Genomic DNA, 8,577 nt, shown 5'->3' with positions numbered 1-8,577 from the left:
TAATAAAACAGTGATATTATAGTCTGATATGGTCAAATGGAAAAAAAAAGCTAATATTTAATAGTTTATATTCTTTTTCCTATGTAAGAACATCGTTTGGCTCCGATTCCACTTGAACAATGCATACACAACTTTCCAGGGCATCCCATGAAATCGGCTATTTTGCCATTTTCGTCTTTTCGAATTGCCAAATCACAAAGGCGACATTTCCCAAGCAATTTACTTTGACCTTGGGAATGTCGTAAGCAGAGATATGCCTCTGAAACTTTGTGTCCAAAAATATGTGTGCCACAAATGACGCATGCGTCTTTATTCAGAGGAAAGTGTTTTGCTTTGAATCCTCGGTAGGCATTGGAACATCCTCGACATAGAACTACTGGCATCGTGACCTTTAACACTGGATCTGCAATCTGCATACAGCGTGCCGACTATCGGTCAGAAAATTGAATTTTAGTTAGATGATACGAGATCCTTTGTTTTAAAACATATGAATTATAGAACATTCAAATATTTTAAAAGATAAAATGATTACTTTAACATCGATTAGACGATCACTTTGGTTACATTCCTATGTTGAACTAAATATATCTTTGTTCAAGGAAGGAAGGATAGGGAGATAACGAACAGTATTCAATATCGAAGTCCATAAAACAATACAGAACAGGAGCAGAGCAGAGCAAACACGGACCTCCGAAACATCAGAGGTGGGATCAGGTGCCATGGAGGAGTGAGCATCCCCTACTGATCGGTCACATCCGCCGTGTGCTCATTGTCATGATCGTGAAATAACGGGAAAACCCGCTGTCAATTCAGTGTATAAATAAAGGACTAACAATTGGTATTAAAAAAGGAAATCATTTCTTAAGCTCTAGATCTATTTCAGTGGTGTATATTGTATATTGTTTTCGTTTTTCTATCAAAAAGTAGCGACTCTAATTTCAGTAACTTTTCCAAATAAGAATTAGAAACCTCTGACTATGAAGTAATAAAACTTTTCCATCAAAATAAGAAAGTTAGAGTGTCTAAATATATTTCTGCGTGCAGCTTCAATTATCATTTTGGATTATACACCACCATCTTTAGACAAACTAGTAAAGTCTACAAGACCTCAGTAAAATAAATAAGAAAAGCTCACTTAAGGATGTACAACACACCCATCCCAAAAAATTCCTGTCGTTTAATTTTCGTTATTTTGGTATATTTAGTACATGACTATATCTACTGCATGTATGCACATTTTGGGCAATATCGTTCGAGTGGTTTTTGGACAGGAAATTCCAAAAGTTACCCCCCTTTAGTTGTTTACAAGGAGAGAAAAATTTTAATCAATGAACTACTCAAACCTTGATTTTCAAAAAAGCCAGGTTAGATATAAATGTCAAATTTCATTGACTTATTCCTTAAACCATTTAACACAAAAACATAGTCATCTTTTTTTATATAAATATCATCAAAACAATTTTTAAAGACCTTAAACTGAAAAACTATGAATTATCCGAGCCTTGAAAATTGTGTATTTTTCAAATTCAAAATTTTTTTGTACAAAAACCTGTCGTTTAATTTTGATAAAAATCTTTCTTTAGGTAGCTGGTAGTAAAAATAATCTTCATAAATTTTTGTATAATTTTTGTTCGACCAGTTTTGATTTAATAGCGGAAAATTACCCCCTCCCCCTTTCTCAATAAATCACGTTCCCGCTCGTCTTTCAGACGGGGGTAGATCACTTTGCTATGTATCTACAATTACACATTTTAAAAAAATCAATTTGGAATATTGCTTTTGCTTCAAAAATATATTAAGTTACAAATTTTAAAGTTTTTATATGTAAATCGTTTTTAAATGTAGATTTTTAGGCAATTTTTGAATACCCCTACCACCCCCACCCCTTCCTTTTTTGCGGAGACCATTAGCGTTTGACGAAACGTCATTTAAAGTGCAAATATACAAGTATTTCGTCATTTGAATCCTGGAGGTAAGCATGAGTTTTTAAATTCATGAATGCAGAATCAATATTGACTACTGTTTTATATGTATCAGGAAAAAATTACTGAAAGAGTTTAGTGTTTTATCCATATGCATATATGCATTCCATATCACATGAAACCTGGATACGAATTCAAGTTATGTTGAACTTGAATATGTTGATTTTTTAATTTTATTTCTTCAATTTCATTTATTAAAAAATGGTGTATGTTCAACTCTCCTGTGATATAAATGGAATAATTGTAGTTTCTTTCATGTCATTATTTCAAACGAGACAGTATGTGGCCGTGGGGATACATCGACATTTGCATAGACGTACACCCCTCATGATATTGTTCGCATTTTTTCAATGTCGTTGCTTCTAAAGTTAAAAAGAAAATTCCGTATTCGTCCACATTAACTTCAAAATTTCAAACATTAAACTCTTCATCTATTTTAATTTATATCAAATCGCACATTGATATTTTTTTTTAAAATCTTCTACATGCTAGATCTATAGGCTACGTTTTGTTTTGATTCGAGGAAATGCTAACCGACACTATTTTCAGTGACAGAAAGTCAAACAATTTGCTGCAATAGGATATTCATAAATGCAGATAATTTCAGTACTAGTGAACAATTCTTTTCAATTCTATACTTACATTGTGTATATGAGGTCTATAGAATTCAATTCTCGGATTTATCAGGTCTTGCTGTAAATGTATCTGATTCTGTGGAAAACCGTGAATAAAGGGAGGAAAATAAACATCTACATTTTCAGAGTTGTTTCTCTTTGATCAGTAAGGGTCTGAGGACAACATCGATTTTACATTGTAAAAAGGTTTTTGTTTGTTTATTGTTGTTTTATTTAATTAAAGAAGAAAAAAACAATGTTTATATCGTAAATGCAGAAATTGTAAGACCATTAAAGCCATATATGGCGTAACTGATCAAAAAAATATATATTTAAAAAATACAAAATTAAGTAAAGAAATATAGTTGATACATTGAAATAAAAGCTTTTCATACAATTCTGAACACGGAGAACACCTAGTTTCATCTAATAATACGATTTTATCTTCTCTGTAATGTGTTATTTAAATCTTTTGTATTTTCTTCCGAGTCGGAGAAAATTCCGAGAATCCAAATTAAATTGTGATATCTTTATATTTCCATTTCTAATTTTTCTCTCTGTGATAACTCTTTGAAAGTTGTCGGAGTTTATTTATTGATAATTCTGCCGGAATGTAAATTAGGCAGGTCGATAGGTCAGGAGCTAAAAAGGCCTAATATGCATGCAAATCTCGTGCGCATATGGCTTTGTGTCTGACGCTAAGGAGGCTAAATATGCATGTAAATTCGTGCGGCTGCCTGTGTTTGACGTCATTGGGCGAGGACTATTGAAATTGGCATGGAAGTCCTCGTGTAATTTAAGTCTATGTCTACATTTTTAATGTCTACGTCTACAATTTTATTTCACTATGAAATGGAAATATAAGGAATCACTGTCAAGTTAGAATAGTATGCCAGGGACACCATGTTTCCCACTATCGTTGATGCCCTGGCATACTATTCTAACTAGACAGTGATTCCTTAAATAACGCAATTGATTTAGATTTTGTAATTTACGGAAAAGTTCCATCTTTATATAAAGTAATGATACTAATAATAAGTTTTTATAAATTTAGTCCAATAATTTTCATTGTACATACGCCATATATAGCTTTAATCGGAATGTTATATAGCCAATTGTAATGAGAATTTCGGCAAAGTAAAATTAAATTTTCAGAATAAAAAAAAAATGCTGCGCGTTGATCAAGAATACAATTTATTGTATATGAAATGAAATGAAATAAACATTAAGGGATGGTATTTTATGTCTCGCTTTTTACGGAGTTTAATCGGGTTAATTAAAAAAAATACCGTACTTATTGATTGAATATGGTACGCATAATCACAGCCAAGCCCCATATCCCATTTTTCTTTTATGATTGATATACATCGGGATCGTTTTACTCGTCATTTTGAAATTTCTAGAATAAGTCAAACCACCTAAGTGCCACTTTTCCTTTTATACACATACAAACCAGTAGAGCTACAGTCTTATCAGAGACTGGTCTGTATGTGTATAAAAGGAAAAGTGGCACTTAGGTGGTTTGACTTTTCAAAAGGCAAAAATAAATAGAATTATGTATCTTTGTATAGTGTAATTGTGCATATTGTGTGCCAAATTATACTTAATTCAAATAAAAATTGAAGGAGTTCTTTTTAAAGGAATTTCACAGAAAATTCTATTTTTAGTTACCATGGCAACACTGTTCATCGAAATCAAAAATTGATGCACTAAATTATGTATCTTGGTTTAGTCTACTTAAGTGCTAAGTTATACTGAAATCAGACCAAAATTGTAGGAAGAGTAGCATTTTGAAGAAAATTTCACAGAAATTTTTTTAATAAACATGGCAACACTGTTCACTGAAATAAAAAAAAACTGATGCACTAAATTATGTATCTTATTATAGCCTACCTGTGTTCCTAGTTAAATTGAAATCAGATTAAAACTGAAGGAGGAGTGGCATTTTGAACAAGAGGCCCAGGGGCCACAGTCCTCACCTGAGCACATCAACTTTGAAAAAGCACGTATCAGATCAGAACTGAAAGTTTACTGAGGTTGGGAGGGGGGGGGCTTGAATTTTACCCCCCCCCCCCCCCAGGGGATCATGATTTGAACGAACTAGATTCTACACAACCATTATGATTTCATATAAATATTACTTATCATGGCTTTGTAGTACTTGAAAAGAAAATTTTAAAAGGTTTCCCTATATATTCCTATGTAAAACTTTTGTCGGCCATTTTGGCCCCACCCTACCCCCTGGGGTCAAGATTTGAACAAACTTGAATTCCTCCACATTAGTTTCATCTTTCCTGGCCCAGTTTTTCTTTCGAAGAAGCTTTTTAAAGATTTTTCCGATATAGTCCTATGTAAAACTTTGATTGGCCATTTTGGCCCCACCCTACCCCGGGGGTCATGATTTGAACAAACTTGAATCTACGCTACCTGTGGATGATTCCACATGAGTTACATCTTTCCTCGCCCAGTGGTTGTTCAGAAGAAGATTTTTAAAGATTTTTCTTATATATTCCTATGTAAAACTTTGATTGGCCATTTTGGTCCCACCCTGCTCCTGGGGGTCATGATTTGAACAAACTTGAATCTACACTACCTGAAGATGCTTCCATATGAATATGACCATTCATGGCTTTGTTATTCTTGAGAAGAAGATTTTTAATGATTTTCTCTATATATTCCTATGTAAAATTTTGGTAGGCCATTGTTGCCCGACCCTATCCCCGGGGGTCATGATTTGTACAAACTTGAATGTACACTACCTGAGGATGACTCCACATGAGTTTCATCTTTCCTGGCCCAGTGGTTCTTGAGAAGAAGATTTTTTTTAAATGCCAAAAATTTTTCACTAATTCATAATTATTTCCTCTTTTAAGAGGGCTTGGCCCTTCATTTGAACAAACTTGAATCCCCTTCACCCAAGGATACTTTTGGCATTTTAGTTGAAATTGGCCCAGTGGTTCTTGAGAAGAAGATAAAAATGTGACAACAACGACGACGGACAAATTTTGATCAGAATAGCTCACTTGAGCCTTCGGCTCAGGTGAGCTAAAACTGTTTACAGACAGGTGGACAGCTAGACGGACGACTGATGCCTTAATATCGCATAATCTCTTATGGTCTCTGACAAGTAGAACTAATTATATCCCTTTGAAATTTTAAGTTTGCTCTAAGTTTATGGTCTTAGGACCTTTCAGCTCAGGTGAGCTAAAAATTCTCTTGAGCTTAACAGCTCATCTGAGCTGAATTTTTGGGAAAAAATCAATAAAGGTTTTCTTTTTTTTAAATTAATTGTCAATATCTCTGTAGGCCAAACACTCTCAAAGGATAGCCTAAGCTTCTTTCTGCAACTGGTAAAGGCTTCATTTACTGCAAAAATCTGAAGGAAAAAATTAATCCATTTCAGTTTATATTTCAAAGTTTGCAGAAAAATTAATCAAAAATATTTAAAATCTTAATTTTCTGAAAATACATGTATTAGAATTTTCAAAAGGTTTTTCCATCCTGTCATATTTCATACTTATAAGAACAATCTTTACAGACCTCTAAACTTGAAATTCGAAAACTATTCCTGTTGAGTCCTTTTCTGTATGACCCACTAAGACTGTCCTTTTCTGGATTCAGCTGTTGGTATAACTGAAGGTTGATGAAATATTCAGCATTTCATGGAGTAGGTCTTGATGATACTAAAGTAAAAACAGAAAAGATGCAATATGTATCAAAAGGAATGTGTAAATTATCATACTGTGCAACATTATATGTTTAACATATGCCCATGGACCACAATGTTCACCTGTGTACATGTGTAACTATGGCCTTTCTGTTCTTCATCAGCAGATATCTTTACAATAATTTCTTTCTCCTAACATAATAATTTATTACCCCATCCTACATTTAGACTTAATGATTTGAACAAACTTGAATCAAAACATGGTCAAACAAAATAATTAGTTTGGGTCGGCTACATTTTAAGTGGTACGTCTTATAGGCAAAAGCTTTTGTGAGGGTAGCAAATACGAAAGGATGAAATATAAAATGCAAGTTTTCAATTTATATTGTCAATTTATTACTAACCTTTGAACTTGAAACTGGTGCATTGATTAAATATCTTGCAAATCTAATACACAATGTGGTATCCTTCCAGCTGACATCAGTTCTAGCCTTTGATCTTTGACCTTGACATTGGAAAACAAAGTATATTTGTATTTCCACTATAAATGATTGTTTGTTTTGAATGTAGATAGACAAGTTGTAGATATGAAATGCTTATAAATGAATAGTCAATACGCCAGTTTCGAGATTGTAACTCTCCTGCAACAAAGGCGCAAAAAGTATCCATTTCAGCATGGAGGTGGGACAGTTTGCTTATGTGTACAAACGTGCATAAATAAATGAACGATGTCTATGGCTTTTAAAATTTATTTAATGTTATAGAAAGATAAAGATGTTAATCAGTGATGCATTTTATGATTTTATCAAGCTCAACTGTGTATATTTATAAATCTACTTTCAATTATAGGGTTCTTAAAAACGAAATAAACGTCGTGGTCTTCATAAAAATAAAGATTTTCTTTATTGTACAAACATTCTCTAAAAAGTTAGTGGGTTTTTTGAAGTTATAATAAGGTAAAAAATCAATGTGTCATTTAGATTCCATGTAATGATCAGATTCATGTTTAAGGTATTTATTAGAGGTCCATATATCTCTTCCCTCGTCTGTAAAGTCTCACATCCACTGAATTTTCTTTTTTGTTCTGAATTTTTTGCTTTAAAAAATGACACCTTTACTTTAATTCGGTTGTTCTTGAGTTCAACAGAGCATCCTTACAATTATATAGCTACGATAAACCTGTATATCGATGATGCGATATATCCAGTAATAAATATCTGTCCCACCTGTTTGTTTACGCGGCAACCAAACTCCCTTCCTCAACGAAAGAGCGCACCTAGGGAGATAATCTCGAAACTTGCGTATTGCATCATGATCTTCTCGAGCCTTTGTCAAGCTCGGAAAAACACTTTGAATGTATTAACATCACCGAGTGTGTGTAAATTAAAAATTAGGAAATGAAAAAAATCACTTAAGCTAATAAAAAAGAGTATATAAAAATACAAATCCAATACCCAATGTGGTGTCTTTTCAACTGACATCAGTTCTGGCCTTTGATCTTTGAGTTGACCTTGGAAAAAGGTTGTCTTGGCGCCAAATAAACTTATTCCAGGTAGACCATGGATTTTCACTTGTTGAAGGATGCGATTGAAATGAAGTGTACCACTTTCTCCTGCACATTCTTAATTACTGCAAAATGGTTCCCATAGCCATAGACTCCAGTCATCGTCTCAAGCCACGGTCCGGGGTCCAATTATAGCTCTCTCCAGTCAGCATGTGTCGATCTGAGATACTATAAATTATAGTTACATTAATAGAAAAGATGAATAAGTGATTAAATTATCTGCAAATAATAAAAAAGAAATAGTCATGTAAATTATCTGCAAATAATAAAAAAAGATAAATTACAAGACATGAAAGAATACCTACCTGTAGATCTATAACCAGTCTTAAATTGTATGTTGTATACGCCATGGATCTGGAGTTTTGTTGATGGTGCAGTACAACCTAAGTCACTGCAACCTAGTACTAAGAGAAGAAAAGTAAATAAATGATCAATTGTTAAAAATATAATGCACAGTATATAGATTAGCAGGACAATATTAAAGCCCACCCCCTCCGTTTTTACACCAAAAAAGTTCTATAATTTGCACTTGAGAATACCTAAATTCTTATGAAAGTATATTGTAAACAACTTGATTCTTAACGGATCATACGAAACATTATTTGTTTATGTTCATAATGTTACGGTTTTTTCCAATGAATAAACACTTTTGGTGGTAACAGATGAATTTATTGATTTATACAAAACGCAGGCTCTGAAATACACACGAACATAAAATAAACATACATGCACACAAAACACACATCAAAG

General features: G+C 33.2%; 1 long non-coding RNA gene across 2 annotated transcripts; it reads right to left on the bottom strand.

Moving 5' to 3' along the window:
* Positions 1-4,084: 4,084 nt before the first annotated feature.
* On the bottom strand, positions 4,085-8,440 carry LOC134258209 (uncharacterized). 2 transcript variants are annotated; one of them, XR_009990114.1, is made up of 5 exons: positions 8,133-8,440; positions 7,718-7,995; positions 6,668-6,768; positions 6,137-6,279; positions 4,085-5,972 (listed from the first exon to the last, which is right to left on the bottom strand). It is a non-coding gene; the product is annotated as an uncharacterized LOC134258209 (long non-coding RNA). The 2 variants fall into 2 exon arrangements; XR_009990115.1 differs by having other exon boundaries at positions 7,774-7,995.
* Positions 8,441-8,577: the final 137 nt, after the last annotated feature.

The sequence above is a fragment of the Saccostrea cucullata genome, unplaced genomic scaffold (genome assembly GCF_032062105.1).
Source record: "Saccostrea cucullata isolate Sc308-1 unplaced genomic scaffold, CSIRO_AGI_Scuc_v1 ctg15707, whole genome shotgun sequence".
In the NCBI taxonomy this organism is placed as follows: Eukaryota; Metazoa; Mollusca; class Bivalvia; order Ostreida; family Ostreidae; genus Saccostrea; species Saccostrea cuccullata.
The sequence above is the reverse complement of the archived record's forward strand: the minus strand, read 5'-3'. Positions and strand labels throughout refer to the sequence as shown.